Genomic DNA, 21,617 nt, shown 5'->3' with positions numbered 1-21,617 from the left:
ATCACCCACATTTCTTTCAGCATGTGGCTCTTTCGCACTCTGCAACTGTCCTTCCAGCTGAATTAAATGTCCCCCCCTACCCAACACCTATCCAGTAGCCTTTTTTATTTTAATCCCTTCTTTCTTTCCTTCTAGATTCCATTTTCTTCCTCAATATTTCCTTCTTCAAAGATTTTACTGCAATGCACAATAAAGGGAATAGCCTTATCACCTTCTTCCCCACCACTCATGTCCAGGCCACCATCACTTCTAGCCCAAATTGCTACATCAACATCTAAATAGTCTCCTTGCTTCCACCCCAGTCTCTTTCAAAAAGCAGATGATCCTTTAAAAATATATGCCAAATATATATATATATGCCAGTCTCACCTTCCCCTCCCCTTGAGTACTCATTTGTTTACTGTCTGTTTCCCCTAATAGATGGTGCTCTTTAATGATGGGGAATCTTGTCTGTTTCTGGGTTGTATCCCCAGAGAGGAGAGCAATGATAATTGGTACATGAAAGGCACCCCAAGTTTTTTGAATGAAAAACTGAGCTGATGAACACACTTCTTGCTTGCTTTTATACATTTATTTATTTATTTTTGGCTGTGCTGGATCTTCATCACTGTGTGGGCTTTTCCCTAGTTTTAGCTTTCGTCTAGGTGTGGACGAGGGCTTCTCACTGTGGTGGCTTTTCTTGTTGTGGAGCATGGGCTTCAGTAGTTGCGTGGGCTCAGTAGCTGTGGCTCCTGGGCTCGAGAGCACAGGCTCAGTAGTTGTGGCGTGGGGGCTTAGTTGCTCCACAGCATGTGGGGTCATCCCAGATCAGAGATTGAACCTGGGTCTCCTGCATTGGCAGGAAGATTCTTTACCCTTGAGCCACCAGGAAAGCCCCCGTCCTTCTTTTGTAAATACTGTTTCTTCTGTAGAGAATGCCCTCTATAAGAACTGGCAAAATTTCAACTTCAGGTTACAGAAAAGATAGTGTGCTTTATTTCACATAAACAAGTAGCTTATGCACATTTTGAGCATGGCCAATGCAATACCAATAAGTCTTCACCAACAGTGAGGTAAACAAATCCTATACTCAAGGAAAACAAATGCTATGTCTCTGCTACCTTCCTACTGCTATCTGCATGCAATGCCACAATTCATATGAAAGTGTAAGTCACTCAGTCCTGTCTGACTCTTTGCGACCCCATGGACAGTATAGTCCATGGAATTCTCCAGGCCAGAATACTGGAGTGGGTATCCTTTCCCTTCTCCAGGGGATCTTCCCAACTCAGGGATTGAACCCAGGTCTCCTGCATTGCAGGTGGGTTCTTTACCCGCTGAACCACAAGGGAAACCCAAGAATACGCAAATGGTTAGCCTGTCCTTTCTCCAGTGGATCTTCCTGACCCAGGAATCAAACTGGGGTCTCCTGCATTGCAGGCAGATTCTTTACCAACTGAGCTATCAGGAAAGCCTATATATATACAATTTTTTTTCTTAGTGGTTTTCTCTTAATAAAGGGGAGATTAAGAAGAAAGTGACTTAAACAATAAGGAAGTTAATGTGTTTCCATTATTGGAAATACAGAGGTAGCCAGATTCTAATAATAGGATGATGATGTTGAGTTTGAAGGTGCTTTTTAAGTCTCTCTCTGACATCTGCTACTATGTGTAGACACCTCCTGTGCCCCGTCTCATATCCTCTCAGTCTACCTTCCATCCAGCCTTGGATGCAAGAGTCAGCTCTACTCAAGTGTTTTGGCACCTTGCCTCAACTACACAGTGTATTTTTTACTTTCTGCCCCAGGGCTTTTCTGATACTAGATATGGGATTCTTCTGGGAACCTGCTCATTTAACTCAAGGACCAATGAATGATCCAGTCGCAGAATCATCAGTTCTTTTGTGAAGCCTCTGTGAGGCAGCTAAACCAACGGGAGCACCAGTTGATGCTTCCACATAAACAAATGTGCAAATGTGAAATTTACACTCAGTGCACCAACCTTTGATCAATGAGAGATGAATGTGCCGAATAAACATTTCATCTTAGAACATCTAAGTGGCCTGGAATAGTGCGTGGCACATAGTAGGTACTCAGTAATATTGGCCTATTATTAACATGGTTGAATACAGTGTATATATGCATACATACATATCAATATATTTAACAACACATTTTATCTTTATACATCTGTTACTGGGTTTCACTTCCAGTCGTCTCTGTGTTTCTAGAACTTGAAGTGAATAAAGATCTGTTGAATGAATGAATGAACAAATAGTACAGAGAATATATGCTATATAAATATCTGGAAGGGAGAGATTACTATGGAAAGCTAGGGGAGGAAGTAAGTTTATCCGGGCAGGTTCATTGGAAGAAGTGGAATCTCAGCAGGTACTTGAAGGATAAATTAGGTTTTTATAGGGTTGAGGATTAGAAACAATATTAGCATGAGGAGCTGTGTGTGTAATGATACAGAAGAGAAAACAAGTACAAAATATTCAAGGGAGCAAACCGATTTGGGTAGAATGGGAAGTGTGGGGACAGGCATGAGGAGGAATAAGACAGGACAGTTAGGTTGGAACTAAAATTATTTCTATAGGAGAACAGTGATTTTATGGAAGAATCCAGGCTTTGGAATTTTACTGTTATTTGACTCCTAACCCTTTTTCTTATTGGTTGTGTGGCCTTCGAGGTATTACCTGACCACTCTAAGCTTTTAGAAACAAATTTAGCACATGAAAATAAAGTGCATAGCTTGCAGTGTTTTGGGGAAAATTAGCAAAAATATATATAGAATGGCTTTCAAATGGTAAGTACATGATAAAAGCAACTGTTAAGTCGATTGTTATGCTGGCAGGTAATGTTAAAGGGTTTTTTAAAAAAAAATACTGGAAGAGTGGCATCTTAACATCATTTAATGGTATTATAATTGAACCATCAAAGTTTACAGAGTGATAAAACCCAGGAAATGAACCAGCAAGTCTGCCAGACGCGTCCAGTGCATGGAAATCACTGTCTTCTCTGGTTGACTGGGAAGCAGCAGAAGGTAATGGAAATATTTAAAATCCTGTGATGCGATTTTGTGGGTTCCTTTTTTCCTCTTTTAGATTTAGTTTTAAAATTCTGCTTTCAGGCAGACAACTACTTTTTAAAAAATGGAATTGTTTGATTTGTCTGCAGTATCAGGTGATACTTTCCTTCCTAAGAGCCAAAAATCAAATCTTTCTCAGTAAGCTCACATACTGAATTTTGCCATGGTCAAGTCTGGAATTCCTTCCTTCCTGTAGAGCAAGTGGAAGAGATTCTGATTCTTTGCATCTTAAGTTTTTCTACTGATAAAGCTACAGCCAGAAGAGACTTTATCATTATTACATTATTCTTAGGCAAAGGCCCAGAAAGAGTAAACATCGGTTTTGTAAAGAAGTTCATTCATATCACTTTTTAAAGATTCTGTGTATAAGTGATATCATATGATATTCCTTTGTAAGATTTACTTCACTTAGTATGGTTATCTCCAGGTCCATCTGTGTTGCTGCAAATGACATTATTTTATTCTTTCTAATGGCTGGGTAATATTGCATACCATTGTATATACCTACCAGAAACAGACTTAGAGAAAGAATGTATGTTTAGCAGGGGGAAAGGGTGGGGGAGGAAGGGCATAGATTGGGAGGTTGCGACTGACATGTACACACTACTATATTTAAAATAAATAACCAACAGGACCTATTGCACAGCACAGGAAACTCTGCTCAATATTCTGTAATAAACTAAATGGTTAAAAAAAACTTGAAAAAGAAAAGGTACATGGATATGTATATGGTAACTCACTCCAGTATTCTTGCCTGGAGAATCCCATGGACAGATGACACTGGCAGGCTACAGTCCTTGGGGTCGCAGAGAGTTGGACACAACTGAGCGACTAATACTATGTATAACTGGATCACTTACCTGAAATTAACAAAACATTGTTAATCCACTATCAGTTCAGTTCAGTTCAGTCGCTCAGTTGTGTCCGACTTTTTGCGACCCCATGTACTGCAGCACTCCAGGCCTACCTGTCCATCACCAACTCCCATAGTTTACTCAAACTCATGTCCATTGAGTCAGTGATGCCATCCAACTATCTCATCCTCTGTCGTCCCCTTCTCCTCCCACTTTCAATATTTCCCAGCATCAGGGTCTTTTCAAATGAGTCAGTTCTTTGCATAAAGTGGCCAAAATATTGGAGCTTCAGTTTCAGCATCAGTCCTGCCAATGAACACTGCAGACTGATCTCCTTCAGGATGGACTGGTTGGATCTCCTTGCAGTCCAAGGGACTCTCTATACTCCAACATAAAATAGAAATTTAAAAAATTAAGTGAAAGAAAAAGAGTAAATACCAATGCTTTTCAGAATGTGCTGGTTTCCAAATTGTAGCTTCAGTTGTGACTCAACCTTTGTAGCCACAAACCATTGGCAGCTCTCATTTGGTATTCCTTGGCACTTTTTTTGTGGTACATATACACCATGGAATATTACTCAGCCATTAAAAAGAATTCATTTGAACCAGTCCTAATGAGATGGATGAAGCTGGAGCCCCTTATACAGAGTGAAGTAAGCCAGAAAGATAAAGAACATTACAGCATACTAACACATATATATGGAATTTAGAAAGATGGTAACGATAACCCTATATGCAAAACAGAAAAAGAGACACAGAAATACAGAACAGACTTTTGAACTCTGTGGGAGAAGGCGAGGGTGGGATGTTTCGAGAGGAATCGGGTGGAGAGGGAGGTGGGAGCGGGGATTGGGATGGGGAAGACGTGTAAATCCATGGCTGATTCATATCAATGTATGACAAAACCCACTGAAATGTTGTGAAGTAATTAGCCTCCAACTAATAAAAAAATTAATAAAAAAAAAAAAAACAAAAACTTAAATTTGCCAAAACGCAAATTGATTGTGAATTTTCCCATTTCTACTCTAATTACCTTAACATTTGCTGTTCTAAGCAAGCAGTTTAGGATTCCACTGTACTTACTTTCCAAAAGCGAAAACATAAAATGAAAGTGTTCTTTTAGATGCATTTGTATTCCTGAAGTGAATTGTTGTAATTAACAATAGAATTCTGTGAGAGGAGGACACAGAAATTCGACAGTTGTCCCCCTGTTTCCTGAAGAAAATAGGACCCAAAATGCTTTTGATTAAGTGAGGTTTATCTCTTGAGGCTTGAGGGATAAGAAAAGGTAATTTAGTTTCTACAGAAACATTTTGGTGAGAGATGTGCCTTGAATTTAAAGTAAGTTACATATCTGGCTCAAAATGAATCTCAAAAGAAAATTTTAAAAATGATCCTTCCTTCAGATTTTCAGTTAGAAGTCAGAATTAGCATTTCTTTACCTATTGAAGAAGGAGGTTTCCATTTATTAGAAGCAGTATATCATCGTGGTTATTGTCACTCCTGTTTTTAGGATGAGATAGCGTAGGTTCATCTCCTGACGTCATTACTTACTAGTAAGTGATCTTTGGCAAGTTACACAACTTGTCTGAAAAAAGGTACCTACCTCATAAAAGTGTGAGAGTTAAAGAGTTAGCAAATCAATTTCTGCTTTTCAGTAATATTTAATAGGTGGCATGTCATTAATGTTCTGCATCAACTAGAAAAAAAGAATTAATTATAGGAATCATATTTTATTTTTTATTATTATTATTATTTTTGTATTATTTTTATTTTTTTTTCCAGTGGGTTTTGTCATACATTGATATGAATCAGTATTTTTTATTATTATCTAAAAATATTTTTTAATTTATTTGGTTTTGTTGAGGCATATGGAATCTTTCATTGAGGCATGCAGGCTTCCTCTATTTGTGATGCATTGGCTCCAGAATGTGTGGGCTCAGTAGTTGCAGCTTTCAGGCTTACTTGTGCCATGGAATGTGGGATCTTAGTTCCCCAACGAGGCATCAAACCCAGGCATCAAACCCTGCACTGGAAGACGAATTTTTAACCACTGGACCACCAAGGAAGTCCCAGAAATCGTATTTTAAAAGATATCTGAGAATAGTGGAAACAAAAAGGACTAAATGAACTACCATTCCAAAGAAGAAAGAGCTCTTTCTGTTGTTGTTCAGTTGCTAAGTCTTGTCTGACTATTTGTGGCTCCATGGATTGTAGCATGCCAGGCTTCACTGACCTTCACTATCTCCCGGAGTTTGCTCACTCATATCCACCGAGTTGATGATGCCATCCAACTATCTCATCCTCTGTCACCTGGCTGCCCTCAATCTTTCCTAGAATGAGGGTCTTTTCCTATGAATCAGCTCTTTGCATCAGGTGGCCAAGGTTTTGGAACTCCAACTTCAATATTAGTCCTTCCAACGATCTCTTGCTAGGTGAGCTGATTTTACTTTTTTCTTCCTTATGGAGATTTGCTGAGTCCAAGCATGAGCTGAGGATCAGGCGAAGGGGCTCTACTAGGGGAAGACAAACCAGCAGAGCTTTAGAACACCATATGGCTTTATGCCTGTTTAAAATGTACAGAAACCCCAAATGTACAGCTTGCCTGGTGGATCTTTGCTGAATGCTGAGTGGGGGAGTGGTGTAAGAAGCTAGGTGTTGAATTGGAAAGGCAGAGTGAGATATTCTGCAGTCTCATCGTGCTGATGAGTAAAATCCTCCCTGAGGCGATGTCCTGCAATAAACACATGACCGCTGTCATCTTTAAGACATATGAAAACAGAGGTGGAATTAGCCTAAGTAGAGCTAATATCCAGTTCCTTGGAAGCTTATTTTTGAATGGATTGAGGTGAGTAACCCCTCATCTTATCTGTATAACAGAGGACAAGGTAAATTATCTCTAAGAAGCAACAATAATTTCAGTTTTCAATAGTTCCTTTACACACAATATCTGAAATACAAATTTAAAAAAAGGGATACATGCAAAGAGACAAGAAAAATTTTACTAATAGTCAACAGAAAAGATAATAAACTAGTCTAAATTATTCCTATATTGAAGTTAGTAGATTCTATTATAAATGTATTAAAGAACATAGAAAGACGGATCAAACAGTTAAGAATAAAACTTCAGCAAAGTCTATGTCAATTAATCAAGTAGCCATTGGAAAAAATATAATATCTAGGTTTAAAAACTCATTGGATGGGTTTAATAGCAAATTGGTCATAGCAGAAAGCAAATTTAGTGAACCTAAATAAAGGTCAATAGAAAACTCTCAAGCTAAAGTACAAAGAAGGTGAAAAGCTAATAGAAAGAATGGAGCATAAGACATGAGGGATAATAGCAAAACCATTTAATTATGTGTAATGTATGTGCTCTCTCAATCAAAGAGTGTAGGAGAGAGAAAAGAGAGCAGAAACAACCTTTGAAAAGATAGTCTGAGAATCTTCTAAAACTAGCAAACAACATTAACCCACAAATTCAAGATACTCAGTATCAGAAAAAAATAAAGAAAATCATGTTGTTGTTCAGTGGCTCAGTTATGTCCGTCTCTTTGCGAGCCATGGACTGCAGCTTGCCAGGTTCCCCTGTCCTTCACCAACTCCCGGAACTTGCTCAAACTCATGTCCATCAAGTCGGTGATGCCATCCAACTATCTTTTCCTCTGTCATCCCCTTCTCCTCCCGCCTTCAATCTTTCCCAGCATCAGGGTCTTTTCCAATGAGTCGGTTCTTTGCATCAGGTGAGCAAACAAATCATACATAGGAACAGAATAATTAAACTTATGAAAGAAAATATTAAAAGCAGCAAAATTTAAAAATATTACTTTCAGAGAAGTGAAAACAAGACTAATAGAGTTTTAGACTGAACATATGACAGACATCAAGAAGACAATAGAATGACATCTTAAAAATGATGAAAGAAAAAAAAACTTCCATCTACAAATGCTATATATAGTGAAAAGGGACCTTCAAAACTAAAGGTCAAAGAAAGACATTTTTAACTTGAAAAAAATCTGACATAATTAGTCTCTAGCAGTCTAGAATTAGTCTCTTCCCTACAAAAATTACTAAAAAGACCTATTCAGACTGAAGTAAAGGAACCTCCAATAAATACACAGGAAGGAATGAAGAACTGGGTAAATATATGATAATATATAGAAAAACATTGACTGTAAAAGAACAGTAATAACAATGTCTTGTGGGTTGTGGGGTTTGGTGTATATATACATATACATATGTGCGTACATATACATATGTGCTAAGTTGCTCAGTCGTGTCTGACTCTGTGTGACCCCATTGACTGGAGCCCACCAGGCTCCTCAGTCCATGGGATTCTCCAGGCAAGAATACTAGAGTGGGCTGCCATGCCCTTCTCCCGGGGCTCTTCCTAACCCAGAGATTGAATCTGCATCTCCTGCACTGTAGGTGGCAGGTGAATTCTTTACTCACTGAACCATCAGGGAAACATATACATATTTATATAAGAAATTTCTTCAGTTACATCTGTCATCTGTCTCCCCATGATAGGGATGGTGTATGCTAAGACCTGTCAACCCCATTTTATAGCAATTTTTTTTTTTTTTTTTTTTTGCCACGCTACAGCTTGTGGGATCTTAGTTCCCCGATCTGCACCCTCGGCAGTGAACCTGCGCCTTTGGCAAAGAAAGCATGCAGTCCTAACCACTGGACCATCAGGGAATTCTCTACAGCAGGTATTACAATGCATCAGACTGACATCTAAGGGTCAGGTGATATAATGAAATTCACTCATGTAATCTGAGAGGGGTTATTTGAAATATATATTAAGAGAGAGAGACCATTGGATCTGTTTCTGTTTCTGCCTGGGAAATGAATAGCTCAGAAAAATTGCCTGGACATAGCAGCTGGTCTAACTGAAAAACAAAAAAATTTTGTTTGTTTACTAATCTTTACACTTGAAGTTATGTCATTGTAAATTTAAAAATATTTTAAAAATTTTATATTAAAATATATATTTTAGCACAAAGTTAAAAAAAAAATAAATGGAATTGAACTTAGATTTTTGCATTTTTTGGGCAGTGATAAGTGATGTGCCTTGTTGTGCTTAGTCGCTCAGTCGTGTCTGACCCTTTGCAACCCCATGAACTGTAGCCCACCAGGCTCCTCTGTCCATGGGGATTCTCCAGGCAAGAATACTGCAGTGGGTTGCTATGTCCTCCTCCAGGGGATCTTCCCAACCCAGGGATTGAACCTAGGCCTCCCGCATTGCTGGCAGATTCTTTACCATCTGAGCCACCAGGAAGTGATGCTGCTGCTGCTGCTAAGTCACTTCAGTTGTGTCCAACTCTGTGTGGCCCCATGGACCGCAGCCCACCAGGCTCCTCCGTCTGTGGGATTTTCCAGGCAAGAGTACTGGAGTGGGGTGCCATTGCCATTTCCGGGGAAGTGATGAGGTGACTGCAATTAGAGCTGCAAGATAGAAATAGAGCATCTAACTAAGATAGAAATACTAAAAGGGAAAACTAAAGTGAATAGAGTATATATAATAATTTAATTAAAGACATTGATTAATGAAGAAGAAGGTAGGAAAATGATAGACAATGAAAAATGGGACAGAAAACAAATTCCTAAAAGTTTGAAAATTACACTTCAAATAGTCCTATGGATCAAGGAAATCACAGTCTACATTAGATAATAGTTTAAACTGAACAAAAACGTATATGGAACATATTAAAATTGGTTCAGTTCAGTGGTGTAAACAAATCAGTGTTTAGAGGGAAGTTTATAGCCTATTAAAACTCAATAATCTAAGTTTCTATTCGAAGACAGGCAAGGAGTAACACAAAAGAAAGGAAAACCATCCAGTCACCAAAATCAGGAATGAAAAATGAGACGTCACTGCAGCTAATAATTTTGAAAACTTAAATGAAGTGGATAAAGTCCTTGAAAAGTAATAGTTTAACAAAGCTGAAAGAAGAAGAAATAGAAAATCTGAGTAGTCACATGGCTAATAAAATAATTGAACTTAATGAAAAACCTTCTCACAATAAAAACTTTAAGCTCTAATAGTTTCACTGATGACTTTCCCCCAATGTTTAAGAAAGAATACACAATCTACACAAACTCTTCCAGATAAAAGAAACGAGAAAAACTTTTCAGCTTGTAAATGAGGCCAGCACAACCTTCCTATAAAAACTTGACAGGGACATTATAAAAGCAGAATTCTAATTTAACATCCCTCATGAACATAGAATATTTTTAATATAAAAATGTAAGATATCAAATCAAATCCAGTTATATATAAAATATGATATCATGGAGTTTATTTGAGGAATATAAAAGTGGTTTAACATTCAAAAGTCAATGAATGGAATTACCCATATGAGTTGAATAAAGGAGTAAAACTACGGTTATCTCAATGGAGGCAAAAAAACTTTCGACAAAATTCTACGTATTTATTATGAGAAGTTCTTTCATCTGATAAAGTTTTTAACAATGGCTAACATCATACTTAGGAGAAGGCAATGGCACCCCACTCCAGTACTCTTGCCTGGAAAATCCCATGGATGGAGGAGCCTGGTAGGCTGTGGTCCATGGGGTCCCTAAGAGTCGGACTTGACTGAGCGACTTCACTTTCACTTTTCACTTTCACACATTGGAGAAGGAAATGGCAACCCACTCCAGTGTTCTTGCCGGGAGAATCCCAGGGATGGGGGAGCCTGGTGGGCTGTCGTCTATGGGATCACACAGAGTCGGACACGACTGAAGTGACTTAGCAGCAACATCATACTTAAGGGTAAAAAATGCTTTCCTGTGAAATTAAGAATAAGATAAGGCTCTTTATTATCACTTTTATAATTAAAATATGTAATAGTATGAAGACTTTCCTCCTGAATATGAATAAAACCAGATATCCAGTACCACCACTTTATTTTTAAAAAACCTTTAATTTTATATTGGAGTACAGCCGCTTAACAATGTGATAGTTTCAGGTGGACAGCCAAGGGACTCGGCCATACATATGCATGGATCCATTCTCCCCTAAGCCCGCTTCCTATGGAGGCTGCCACATAACATTGAGCAGAGTTCCCTGTGCTACACAGTAGGCCCTTGTTGGTTATCCATTTTAAATATAGAGCTTCAGTACCACTTTAATTCAATGTTGTCTGAGAGGTCCTAACCAGAATCCTCAAGCAAGAAGTTTAGATACCAGATATAAGCATTGATGGACTTCCCTGGTGGTCCAGTGGTAAAGAATCCCCCTGCCAATGCAGGAGACAGAGGTTCGAACTCTGGTCCGGTAAGACACCCTGCACTAGGAAATGGCAACCCGTTCCAGCATTCTTGCCCGGAAAATTCCATGCACAGCGGAACCTGGCAAGCTGTAGCCCATGGGGTCGCAAAGAGTCCACACGACCTAGCAGGCACGCACTATCCGAAGATTCACCTTCCCAGGAATTCAAGTTGTGCCCTCCAAAGTGTCTTAGTTTGGGGCTGGTGAAAGGGAGTGTGGAGTGCATAGCGCCCCCTGGTGCAGGGCGCGGTGGAGAGCGCGAAAGAGATGCCAGTCATCAGTCGGTGATGAAACTCGAAACTCGAGGAATAAGAAGTTTAGCGTGTATTGCTCTGCAAATCCAGAGAGTCTGGGTCCCTAGCTGGGTCCCCTGCCCATCAAGCTATCCCAAACACTCCATCTTAAATCAAAAGGGGATTTAGAAGCGAGAAGAGGTGGCCGCCGCCAATGCCTTTAATGCCCAGGCCGGGAAGAAAGCCGGTTAGGATCTGATCCCGCTGAGTAGAGGACCCAGGAGCCTCCCGCCCTGGGTGCTCGGAGTGGCGGGGGCGCGCTGCGCGCTGCGGCGGCGCGGGCGCCGTGATGCAGGTGTGACACCCGCGGACTCCTGCCTCCGCCGGGATCGCCCCAGCGCCGCGTTCTCCCGAGCAGCCGGCCGGGCCACGGGGACGGACACCGCTCCGCCCGCACCCGGAGGCGGCCGCGTGCGGATTTCCCACCCAGGTAGGGGACGGCATTGCTCGCTCCTGTGCGTGCAGACCCGGCCCGGGGCGCGGAGCCCGCGCGACCCTGGGGGCTCCCAGGCTCGCATGCCTGGGCTGAAATGTACACGCTGCTACCTCTGAATGTTGTTTATAGTAAATGGCACAAAAGACAAGGGAGAGTCTTGGAAAGCTGGCGCAGAAAAGCAAGCACTTGCCTGCTGCGCGGGGTTGCGCGCCTCTTTGAAGGGGGCATCCCCAAGGGCTGATTTTAAATCCTGTTTGAACTGTTAGCGCCATACATAGTTTTGCAACTTAGGCTACTGACGTTGATAACTCCCTTTCCATAAGCTTCCTAGTCACCCCTTTTAGTTTCAGTTCTTTCCAATTAGATGGATTGTGTGTGTGTGTGTGTGTGTGTGTGTGTGTGTGTGTGTGTGTGTTGAATGATGTTGTTTTTGGTTTGTTCTTAAAGGACAGATCGAAACCAGGCTTTCACCTGGTACCTCTGGGTTGGGTTTTGTGAGTGTGTATTTGTGTGTGTGGAGGGCGCCCTCCGCGGACGTGGGAGCCGTTTCTTAGGTACGCGGAGAGGATTTGTTTATAGATGGGTTTAAGCGCAAGGAAAAGAACATGATTTGTTCTGCAGGGATGGGTGAGCGGGTGCGTTTAGCCAGGGAGGAGTGAGGCACTGCTGTTTCCTCCGCAGACGGGTGTTAGCTCTATCTGCTGTCCAGGGTTCAGCCCCGCTGCTGAAACACGATCCTTAAACCAGAAAGCACAGATGCAGACTAGCTCCTTTTAAAGGTAACTTAACCTCGGTGTCTGGGGCTCTGGTAAGAGCAGACCGGTAGGGTGGGTGGGGCGGGAGACTGGGGTGGGGTGTGTGCTCAGTTTTTAAAAAGCTTGTTCAGAAGCAAATGCGGGTGGTTTTGGGGTTCAGGGAGTGGCAGGTGAAGAATAGGAAGCAGACACCTACAGGGGAGAATTGGGCATCCTGGCCAGCTCAGTGATCCTTCTGGTCTACCCTGGTCTCTTCCGTTTCTGCTTCTTGCCCTTTCCAGAAGAGGTCACTTACCCTGCTTGCTACAGTGGGTGCAGCAAACACAGTACAGGCTCACTCTGCATCTTTCTTGAGTCAGCAAATACTGGTCGAGCACCTAGGATGTGACAGAGGCTGGATTAACCCTGGAGGAGCGCAGAGAGGATGAAAACAAAGTCCATTTCCCCAGAAGCTCACATCTGGTGGAGAAGAAACACCTGTAATGATGAGGTGTGATAAGTTCAGCAATGTAGATGTGGAAAGACTGGTGGGAGCAGGAAGAGAGGAATTAATGTGGCAGTGATTTTTTTTTTTTAAAAGAAGCGCTCCTAGGTGAGGCATTACATGAATTTCAGTAGAAACGGGGTCCCTCTCTAGGTCCTTCAATCTGTGAGTAACCCCCATCAGTCTCCCCATCATCAGCATCAAGGCTGCCATATGTGCAGAGCTCTGTACGTTACAGCAGGGTTGGCGTTTGCAGTATGTGACCAGATACCAGTAGACACAGACATAGGATGACAACCAAGAGAAAAGAGTGTCCTATGCAGGAGGTCAAGCTTTTTGTTTCTTTAATGGATCATTTTCCTAAGTTCTAGGACCAGTACTTCACAAAGGCAAGGGTTCTGGATAGTTCTGAGGGATTCTCAGAGCAGATGAACTTCTGCCTTCATCCCCTTTGGGTCCCTGACCTGTCTGTGCTTGTCCCAGCTCAGTTCTAAAGGAAAGCTCTGAACTTGGATGTCTCTAAATGGATGGAATAAAGGAAATCTAAAGCTATTCCAACCAGTGTGCTCTGGGAAATAAAAATCCAATCTGACGGATTTTTTTTTCCCCTGGGCAAAATCCATGATGGGTGATAGAAAAATGGTAGAATGAAGAGCTCTTGCATTATACATGTTGCCAGAGATGCGTCTTACATGCTTCTTGTAAACTAAACCATCACTAAAGTATTTGAAAAGCAGATTGGCACACTTCAGGGAGTGTGGGTTTTGATACTCAAACAGACCTAGGTAAGTGTCTTGTGCAGGTTTCTTAGCCTCGCTTTGAGCTTTGGGTTCCTGAGCTGTAAAATGGAGATAACAATGGAGTTCTTATAATATAATTACATCATAAGTGCTTAAAAACATGTGTTTATTGGGAAATGATCATCATATATAAATTGCTTGACACAAAGTAGGTGCTTAAGAAATGGCAGTTCATTCATTGAGTACCTACTATGTGTCAGGAATTGCTCTATGTGTGGGGACACAGAATTGAATTAAATAAACTCCCTCAAGGAGCTTACCTTGTGTGTGTGTGTGTGTGTGTGTGTGTGTGTGTAAGATAATGGACACATAAATAGCGAGATAATGATGCATTATAGTGGAGAGAAATAAAGCAGAGTAAGAGGAATGGGGAGTCTTGCCAGAGGGCGGGGTGAGGATAGTTGTTGTTTAATATAGCCTGGTCAGGGAAGGCTTTGCTGATGAGTGACATTTGACTGGGCCCCTGGGGAAGTGAGGAGCGGGCCAGGCAGATGTCTGAGGAAGAGCATTCTGGGCAGTGTAGCAGCACCTGCAAAACCCTGAAGCAGGAGGGAAGTGTGTTCATAAGAAAATCCAGGAAGAAGTCCAGTGGGGCTGTGGGTGAGTGAGCGAGGGGAGCAGCAGTAGGATTTGAGGTCAGAGGGTAAGCCGGCAGGGTCACTGGGGTATTGGCTCTCATGATTTCTATTTGTTGCTAAGATTAATATCCTGAGCTCTTGTGGAAGGAATTGGCTGACATCCTGCACTCGATGTTTAGAAGAAGGCTGGTTGGGAGACATAGGTTCCTAGGTCACTCAGCCTGAGCAAATGCAGGCAGCAGAGGCATAAATCTTTCCAAGGTGATGAGAAGCTCAGTGCAGAACAGTGTTCAGCAATCTTTCATCCAGATCAAGGACTGTTTTCGGGCTTCTTTTGAACCTTTCCCCCACAATGAAAGAAAGGGCCACCTTTAGTGAATAGTCCTGCAGGTATTGTCCTTGCTAGTTTTTAGTCTGTATTCTTTGAGGATGAAAGTAGTTTCTATGGCTATGGAAAGATGTTAGAATCAACTGGAAATACACTGACTGTTGGTGTACCATGTGATGCATGTACATGATATTATATGGTGCACTTATTTGAGACTTCCATCTTGTAGGCTGAATACAATGACCACAATTTGCGGCTCTGCCCCTCTGGGACTTCGTTCCTCTAAAGCGGGGGTCCTCTACCTCTGGGATCTAATGCCTGATGATCTGAGATGGAGCTGATGTAATAGTAATAGGAATAAAGTGCACAAAGAATGTAATGTGCTTGAATCATCCTGAAACCATCTCCCCTGCCTGGTCCATGGAAAAATTGTCTTCCACGAAACTGGTCCCTGGTGCCAAAAAGATTGGGGACTGTTGCTCTAAAGAGCATGGTTTTGGCAGACTTATTGTTACCAAAGGGGAGAGTGTGAGGGGAGGGAGGACAGATAAATTAGAAGTTTGGGATTAAAATACACACATTGGGTTTCCCAGGTGGCACTAATGGCAAAGAATCCATCTGCAAGGCAGGAGATGCAGGAGACGTAGGTTTTATCCCTGAGTCGGGAAGATCCCTTGGAGGAGGGCACAGCATTCCACTCCAGTATTCTTGCCTGGAGAATCCCATGGGCAAAGGAGCCTGGTGGGCTGCAGTCCATGGGGCTGCAAAGAGGCGGACACGACTGAGCGACTGAGCACATACACACACTATTACACATAAAATAGATAAACAACAAAGACCTACTGCATAGCACAGGGAACTGCATTCAATGTCTTGTAATAACCTATAATGGAAAAGAATCTGAAAAAGAATATATATGTATTATATGTTTCTGATAGAATCACTTTGATATACACTTGAAATCAACTGGACCCAATTAAAAAAAAATAAAAGAGCATGGTTTTGGGGATTTGAGAGCTTCCTCCGATGACTGACCCTAGTGCTGTGGGATTGTTGCAATGTGTTTCGTGGATAGAAATGGGGTTGGATGCCTGAGAACCTGGTCAAAGTTTCTGTGAAACAGGATGTGACAAGGTTGGGTCCTGGCTGGGTGGCTGGCCGGGTGTCCCCCAAGTCACCCCTTTAGAAGGTGACTTTCACCTCTGTGGAATTTTTTTCCATCTGAGGTCTTGCTGCCTCAGAAAACCAATCTGTCCCTCTGGGCTACATCCCAGTGACCTTGCTCACCCTAGTCTGTGAATTTACAATGGCTGGGACCCTGTGTGGCATGGCGGGGTGTCTTCTTCTTGCAGATCCCCTTGGTGACAACCACATCACAAGGAGAAGCTTTCCTGATGAGCACATATTCAGAGCAGAGCAGCTGAGATGCCTCCCCTGCGGGCTGATCACATACATTAGGGCTGACCTTACCAAGGGGACTGCAGGACAAACCTCCCCACAACTTAGTGGCTTAAGACAGCAACCATTTCTCATTTTCTCACGTGTCTATGGGCTGGCCCGGCAGTTCTTTAGGTCCAAGTTGGGCTTGATTCATCCCAGCTGGGTTTGTTCATGTGATTTTTGTCTGCTGTTGGAGTGGCTGAGAGCTGGCTGCTTAAGGGTGGCCTTAGCCGGGGGAACTTGGCTCTGCTCTGGGTAGTACCACATCTTCCAACAGGCTAGCCTAACATGTTCACATGGTAGCCCTGGAATCCAGGGGAGAGTAGAAACTTGCCTGACCTCTTGAGGTCTAAGCTTATGCTTGGCACACTGCTGTTTCATCTTTGTCTATTGACAAAAGTAAGTCACAAGCCCAGCCCAGAGTGAAGGTGTAAAGAGTCTGCCTGCAATGCAGGAAACCAGGGTTTGATCCCTGGGTCAGGAAGATCCCCTGGAGAAGGGAATGGCTACCCACTCCAGTATGCTTGCCTGGAGAATCCCATGGACAGAGGAGCCTGGCAGACTGCAGTCCATGGGGCTGCAAAGGGTTGGATATGACTGAGTGACTGACACTTTCTCTTCGAGTCACAAGGCCAACCCAGAGTGAAGGTGTAGGGAATAGGAAACACTTAAAAAAAATTATTTACTCATTTGGCTGTGCCAGGCCTTAGATACAGCACGTGGTATCTTTGACCTTTTGTTGTGGCATGTAGGGGCTAGTTGCCTGACCAGGGATGGAACCTGGGCCCCCTGCATTGGGAGCGCAGAGTCTTAGCTGCTGAACCACCAGGCAAGTCCCTGGAGTACACTGCTTGATGGGAGGTGCTATGAAGGCGCACTGCAGAGAGCATGGATATAGAGGGAGAAGGGAAATTGGACTGTCTCTGCATTCAGTCTACCATAGGGACGGTAATATTTAAAGTCCCCTTGACTAAGGCTCCATTTTTCCCAAATTCTGCTTTAATGGACAATGCCTGAAACTTGCCCTTTTCTTTTTCTCTGTTGTTCTCTGTTTCCATAGCTGATCAGCTTCAGACATATGAGTCTTTAGATAGCCATTTATCCACCAAATATTTACTGAGTGTTCCTTACATGTCAGGCATGGGCTTCCCAAGGTGGCACAGTGGTAAAGAATCTGCCTGCCAATGCAGAATGCACAAGAGATGCAGGTTCAATCCCTGGGTTGGGAAGATCCCCTGGAGGAGGAAATGGCAACCCGTTCCAGTATTCTGTGCTTAGAAAATCCCATGGACAGAGGAGCCTGGTGGGCTACAGTCTATGGGGTCCACACAGAGTCAGACATGACTGAGCAACACGCACACATACAAACACGTGCAGCAGTCAAGGTAGCAAAGTCGATCCTCATGATGCATTCATTCTAGTTGGGGAGATGGTATGTAAATAAGTAAATATGTATTATGTGATGAGAGGACATCAAGTAGGGAGAGCAGGATGAGGAGTGCCTGGCTGAGTGAATGAGGAGCAGGGTGAAGGAAGGGGTGGGAGTGGCCAGGGTGACATGAAGAAATATCCCAGATGGATATTTGGGGAAGGACCCTTCTAGGCAGGGAAAGTGACAAGTGCAAAGGCCCCGAGGGCATAGTGTACTGGTGTATTCTGGGAACAGAAAGGGCCTTCATGTAGAGAGGGTGAGGATGGAGGAGGTGAGATCAGACAAATCGCTGAGAGCTGGGTAATACAAGGTTATCTAGGGCCTTGTGTGGACTGCGGCTTTTACTCTGAGTGTGATGGGAAGCCAGAGGAGAAGTTTGAGCACTCGCTGACATTATCTGATTTATTTATTTATTTATTTTCATTATCTGATTTAAATTTTACAATGATTACCTGAACTTTAGACCTTAGAATAGATTTTTAGAGTTAAGGGTGAAAACAGGGAGATAAAGTCAGGAGGCCGCTGCAGTGATCCAGGCAAGAGATGATGGTGGTTTGGACCAGGGTAGTTAGGGGTGATGGTGAAAAGTCATCAAATTATGGATATATTGCTCTAGGGATTCAAGGATGACTCCACGTATTTTGACCTGAGCGACTAGAAAGAGTGGCCCTTTACTGAAATGGAGAAGGAAGAGTAGTGGACTTTAACTGGACTCCAATGGGAGATGTTAATTTGATAGTTATATGTGTGGGTCTAGAGTTGAAGGAGGAGGTCTTAGAAGGAGATATAAGCTTGAGTATCGTTAGCATTTTTAATTTGTCCCTTCAGTGAGCCCAGTCCCTTCTGTACCACCAGTGCCCTGCATGGTGCTTGGCACATAGTCTGTGCTCAGTGAGTATTTACTGAATGAGTGAATGGAGTCACTCAATCACTGGAGGTGACTGTGGATCTTTGTTCCAGTGGGTCTTGAAGTGTAACTCCCTGAAGTTATTCTTTTTCTTTTTAAGGTCTCATGAGAGCCTTATTGTGGATCCCATGGACTAAAAACAGACTTTAAATGTGAAGGCTGCAATTGCTTATGTCTTATAGAAAACAATGTGTGATGACAAGTAAGAAGGAGAAACAAGTGGAAACCAAAAAATAGCTCATACTTTCAAAAAAGGAGACAAAATCCTGCGGGAGAGGAGGTTGAAATTCAGAGGTGTGATGTTCTTGGGTTATTATTGTACTCCTCTTAATTTAAGATTAAGCAGAAGCAGGAAAGAATCTTGAAAAAGGAAGATGTTTATTTAAATCGATTTTGTGCCAAGTGAAAGAGTGTCACCAGCTTGCTTGAAAAATCCCACATCTACAGCATCTTGTGTAATCTGTTCCTGTTTATAAAAGGAGAGAAATCAGCAATAGTCTTATAGGAAAAGGGAGGAACAGTTAAGGGGTTTAATTGGCGTGACTTTAATTGGAATGACTTCAATCTCAGACTCCAGGTGCTGACCATTTCCTCCCCATGGTGTGACTGAATATGTGTGAGTGTGAGTTTTATTTGTAGTGATATTAGAGGGGGTGGGAGTGAGGAAAAAAGGTAGGTGCTGCAATGGCAAATGGTTTCCTGTTTGTGTGGGTGTCTGTGAGAGAGAGAGAGAGAGAGAGAGAGAGAAAGACAGAGAAAGAGACAGAGACAGAGAGAGAAGGAAAGGACAACAGTGGGGAAAAAAAGAACTAAAGCTGAGAAGGAAATATGAGAAAGGGATATTAAGTTGGCCTCTGTTTGTACGTGTGGATACCAAGCTTGACCATGTTGGAGATTGGATGGAGCAGTGGGATTTGGGATCAAACAAAACTTGGTTTGAGCTCCATCTTCCTTACTTTCTAGCTGTGTAAACCTTAGCCAGTTATTTAATTTCTCTGAGCTCTGGTTCCTTCAGTTATAAAATGATGATGGTGATGATGGTGGCAGTGATGGTGATGATGGTGTTGGTGGTGGTGAAAGTGATGATGGTAGTAGTAATAACACCCAAGTGGTCTGCGGTTTCCTTCATGATCCTGATCTTGGAAATATGTTGGTCTAAATACTAATTAAAGAATTACTGAGTGCACGCTTAGTCATCAGTTGTATCCGACTCTTTGTGGCCTCATGGACTGTAGCCCACTAGGTTTCTCTGTCCATGGGATTTTTCAGGCAAGAATACTGGAATGGGTTGTCATTTCCTCCTCCACAGGATCTTCCTGACCCAGGCATCAAACCCATGTCTTCTGTGGCTCCTGCTTTGCAGGTGGATTCTTTACCTGCTAATCCATCGAGGCTCCCCAAAGGATCACTACATCTAATGAAAGAATTGGAAATTCTAAGTGTAGAGAGAGTTTAGAACCTGTCATTTAATGTTGCCAGTGCTGATGAGATTATTTGCATGAGGCCCATGGTGTTCAAAATGAGACAGGTGGATAATAATCAGACTTATGAGCTGGAGATTTCTGAGGTGCCTCAAAGGGAAACCAACCTTCCATCTCTGCAATAGGCCAACCCCCCAGCTCAGCTCTGCATTGTCTCAGACTTTGTTAGAATTCCTTGATCAAAGTTTTTGAGTCATTTGGATTATGTAGGTGCAGAAACTCTCCATCAGATGCCTCTGGGTTTTGCTCCCATAAAATCTGCCCCATGATGTTTTCTACTGGAAAATCTGCTGTTTTCCCTTTCACAGGTACATAGTAGGCACACAATACGAGTCTATTTGATTCATGAATGAGTAAATGCTATTGTGGTTGCTCGGTTGGCTGAGGCTCCTTGGGTTTTTTTTTTTTTTTTTTTCATTTATTTTTATTAGTTGGAGGCTAATTACTTTACAATATTGTAGTGGTTTTTGGCTCCTTGGTTTTTCCTCTTTGACCTGGACAAGACGTGACGTGTGAGAGACAGTGCTGAGTCTGCAGCATCTAGTAAATATTCGGAGAAGGCAATGGCACCCCACTCCAGTACTCTTGCCTGGAAAATCCCATGGACGGAGGAACCTGGTAGGCTGCAGTCCATGGGGTTGCGACGAGTCGGATGCGACTGAGCAACTTCACTTTCACTTTTCACTTTCACGCATTGGAGAAGGAAATGGCAACCCACTCCAGTGTTCTTGCCTGGAGAATCCCAGGGATGGGGGAGCCTGGTGGGCTGCTGTCTATGGGGTCGCACAGAGTCGGACACGACTGAAGCGACTTAGCAGCAGCAGCAGCAGCAGCAGCAGCAGCAGCAAGTATTCAGCAGCTAAGGGCTTCCCAGGTGGCACTAGTGGTAAGGAATCTGCCTGCCATTGTAGGAAACATGAAAGATGTGGGTTCGATCCCTGCGTTGGGGTCGGGAGGATCCCCTGGAGGAAGGCATAATAACCTACTCCAGTATTCTAGTCTGGAGGATCCCATGGACAGAGGAGCCTGGCAGGCTACAGTCCATGGAGTCGAAAAGAGTCGGACACAACTGAGTGAGTAACATACAACACACAGAAGTGAATGGTTTCTCTCTGTCCCACCTCCCTGCCTTTGCTGCCATTCTGGCCTCCTCTGGATCAAGGAGCATGGACTCAGTTTCCTCTTGGGGCTCTCAGAGGCATCAGGAGCGAAGACCAAAGATCCCTTGCTGTCCTGACCATGGATTACAGTTCACCCATTGTGTCTCCTGCCTCAGTGAAAACCTGCACCATGGATTCCCTTCTTCAGCAGCCCATACTGAAGCCTGTGGTCCTATCAAGTTTCTCTGTTTCTATGGAAGCTCTTGCTCCACCCACTTCCTGTTTCCGTCAGTCTTTAGAGCTTGCTTCTGTCCAGGGCAGCAGTGGGGAGAGTAGCATTAACTTTTTTCTTTTCCCCAAAAAGCAACTGAAAATTCTCCCCTAACCAGAGA

General features: G+C 42.8%; 1 protein-coding gene across 2 annotated transcripts in view; it reads left to right on the top strand.

Annotated features, from left to right (window-relative positions):
* Window positions 1-11,814: 11,814 nt before the first annotated feature.
* Window positions 11,815-21,617, top strand: part of SV2B (synaptic vesicle glycoprotein 2B) — a 229,594-nt gene continuing 219,791 nt past the window's right edge. The window contains exon 1 of one of the 2 annotated variants that reach the window (XM_061158634.1): window positions 11,815-11,914. The gene's annotated coding sequence lies outside the window, so the exon portion shown is untranslated. Of the gene's footprint in view, window positions 11,915-12,568; window positions 12,700-21,617 lie in introns of those variants that run through there. The other variant, XM_061158633.1, reaches the window with a different exon arrangement.

The sequence above is a fragment of the Dama dama genome, chromosome 13 (genome assembly GCF_033118175.1).
Source record: "Dama dama isolate Ldn47 chromosome 13, ASM3311817v1, whole genome shotgun sequence".
Lineage (NCBI taxonomy): Eukaryota > Metazoa > Chordata > Mammalia > Artiodactyla > Cervidae > Dama > Dama dama.
Note: the sequence above shows the minus strand (reverse complement) of the source record. Positions and strands in the feature narration are given on the sequence as shown.